Genomic DNA, 2,932 nt, shown 5'->3' with positions numbered 1-2,932 from the left:
TGTGTTAACATGTTTATTTTGTTTCCTAATTTTTGAAAGATTTATAACTATATATGTTAAGAAATTATTTTAATATATATATAAGATTTTTTAATAAAATAAGTTTGAGTAGATTTGAAAAGGAGAAATTTGATTGAAAGGGAGGATGCTATGCCTCAAGTTGGTGGAGGTTCAATTTATGATTAACTAGCAAATATGGAGGGATGAGGATGACAAGATTAAGTTTTAAAAGATGAAGCTTATGAGATTAGCATGTTGGTCTCAAAAACCTTAAGAGAGAAGAAATTTATATCACATGTTTAAGGGAGGACAAGGATATTTATAAGTTGAGTGATGCAAAAGAGAGATTCTAAAATGGGGTGCTCTAATTAAGATATATTATATGGATCTTTGTATCCTTCTATTAGAAAAATTCTATTATGTCAGTGTAGAGGAGTGATCTCAAAATATAGTTGAAGACGATAACTAGATAAATGCCAATAGATTATAAGTTCTACTTTCTAGTTCTTATGTCTATTAATTGGTGTTAGGGGTTGTAGTGTAATAAAATGTCTAGATATATAAACCAAATCTATTATATAAGTTTGTGATTTTTTTCTTTGTATCTTAATAGTTTAGAAATATTAAGTAATATGTTCTCTTTTATATATTTTAATGATGTTTAAAATTTATTCTCTTTCAATTAAATTTATTTCTAATTAAAAAAATTAGAATGGTTATAGATACTGTATAAATATTTTATAACAAAATATATATTTAATTCTAAATATATTTGTTACAATAGAACTATGATGTAATAAGCTTTATCACTCTTACTGTTTAGATCCCTTTTAAGCAAGATTTAATATAATTTACAGTTCAGATCCCTTTTCATAACAATATTATGAGGTGAAAATATAATGGTTTAACATTGATGGACTCTGTAATAATCTTAATATCAAATAAACATTTGTCTTATGATAAGAACTTCCAGCATTCTTGTGCCATAATTTTGTAAGTACAACAACAATTATAGTTAAATAGTATGAAAATTTAATGCGCTCACTTTAATTAAGGAGAACCAGATATAAAATTGTTCATAGATGTGGCCCTCAATGCAGTGTAACATTTTTGTTGATAGACTTGGTTGAAAAAGTAAACAGAAACTTCGATGCAAAGTAACAAAGAACTTGCAGAATTGTTTCTTCTATGTCTTGTACCAGTACCTTTCCAATTTAATAATAATTATAAAAGAGTTTATAACAATTAATAAAATCATAATTTAGATTCATAATAAATTCAATAACATATCATCCATTCTCTGGGAAAGAATGGGGATTATAGCATTGCTATCTAGAAACATAATCCATTATTTTGCCCAAGCAATGGGCATTACAGTATCAGTATGACAATGTGCTAAGGGCATTTGTGTCCACCCTTGGAGTTCTTCAAATTTGCATAGCAAGGGCAAGAATCTTCGTTGCCATATGTACCAGGTGGAACGCAGTTACATTTCTCACAACATATTCCACAGTACTTGAGACACCTATCATGAGCTGATGCCTTGGAGCATCTCCTATTGCATTCCTTATCACAGTCTGCACTTGAACACATCATAATATAAAAATTCTTACATTCACTATACAATATACAACATGGGTATCTTCCTATTTTAATAACTATTTAATACTTTTAACTGTACTTAGCAACCTGTCTTTTATTTTAAAATTTTGAATAGATCAAACCAGAGGATGATTAAGCAGATGCCTTACAAACACACATACCAATGTGAGCTTTCACTCCTTAACTTTTTTCACCCACATCAGTCTGCAGCTGCACCATTAATTCAAAACACATAACTTATGCCAGTTTTCTCCATAAAATCAAATCAATGAAACAGATAGAAGAAAAAGTTAGATAGCTAATTAGTTTATCATTACCTCTACATACTTCACATCATCCTCAACTACATGTGTGGATACTTTCCAAGCCTGTGCATTAACAGCTAACACCATATAATTCCCTCCCAGTTCAAAAGAAAAGCTTAAAAGAACTCACAGCAATATTAGAATAGAAAAGTTGTTACCTGCACTATGAGCAGTAGGGTGAGGAATACAAACATGGAAGAATGAGGTTGAAAGCAGGCCATTGGCATCCAAATTATGCTTCAACTTCAAAACTGAAAACATACAACTGTAACACCTTTCCTTAAAATAGCTCTGTTATATATAATACAGGATAGACGAGCATTTTTTTCTCAGGGATAAACTTTGTTATAACCCAACTGATATCCAGGCAAAATTAATTAGTTTGTTTAATATTCCAGAACTTCAGCATTAAATAAGTATCTACAACTATACCATCTTAACTTTAAAATAGCGCTGTGTTATATAATACAACTAAGATATTACAACTTAAACGAGCATTTTCATTTTTTCTCACAGAGAAACTGTGTAATAACTCAACTGACATCCAGGCAAAAATGAATGATTTGTTGAAAATTCCATAAATTCAGTATAAAATGATTGTCATCAACTTTGTGTGGGCATCTCGATATTATTTATAGTAGACTGTTTTCTTTCTTGCTACCGCATTCATTGTAAAATGATATTTAGGATTTGTGGGTACCTCCGTTTAATTGGCAATATTTTAAGGAGAAGGCATGTAAAAGTCAGTGGATTGCAAGTCAAGATGTATAATTAATATGTTAGCCCCCACATAAAATAGAGAAGATTTTGTTCTCACTGTATTTCTTAAAGTCATCATATCCCTACTGTGTAACCATATGGTATATTCCATTTATCTGAATCATTTCATCTCATCGAGTTAAATACGTGTACACTCTATCCTTATATATGCACATATCGAGCTCTACAATTATTATAGTGATTAATGTAAATAAGATATAAATATATATTATGATTGATAATTAATGTAAAAGAGGGGGAAAAAT

At 29.7% G+C, this 2,932-nt stretch overlaps 1 pseudogene; it reads right to left on the bottom strand.

The window, feature by feature from the left end:
• Positions 1 to 1,317: 1,317 nt before the first annotated feature.
• On the bottom strand, positions 1,318 to 2,210 carry LOC131034765 (cypmaclein-like; annotated as a pseudogene).
• Between the last annotated feature and the right edge of the window lie 722 nt (positions 2,211 to 2,932).

Source organism: Cryptomeria japonica, chromosome 5 (assembly GCF_030272615.1).
Source record: "Cryptomeria japonica chromosome 5, Sugi_1.0, whole genome shotgun sequence".
Lineage (NCBI taxonomy): Eukaryota > Viridiplantae > Streptophyta > Pinopsida > Cupressales > Cupressaceae > Cryptomeria > Cryptomeria japonica.
The sequence above is the reverse complement of the archived record's forward strand: the minus strand, read 5'-3'. Positions and strand labels throughout refer to the sequence as shown.